We start from the raw sequence: 234 nt of genomic DNA on the forward strand, positions 1-234 counted from the left end.
TTTATCGAATCTATAACTGTTATTAAGTTTTGGTACAGTTGCTGAGGAATTAAATCTTTTAGCAGCAGTATTAATTACTTATATTTTTAAGCATATATAAAGTCGCTGTCAAGTTTTTGGCGTCGTTGTCGAGGAGTGACTAACCGAGTGAGTCAAATCACGATTAGAGTAACGGACAAATTAGGATTATTAGAAAATTTTTACTTGAATTGCAACTTATTTTTATTTTCATAT

The sequence above is a fragment of the Phalaenopsis equestris genome, unplaced genomic scaffold (genome assembly GCF_001263595.1).
Source record: "Phalaenopsis equestris unplaced genomic scaffold, ASM126359v1 Scaffold001017, whole genome shotgun sequence".
Taxonomy (NCBI): Eukaryota; Viridiplantae; Streptophyta; class Magnoliopsida; order Asparagales; family Orchidaceae; genus Phalaenopsis; species Phalaenopsis equestris.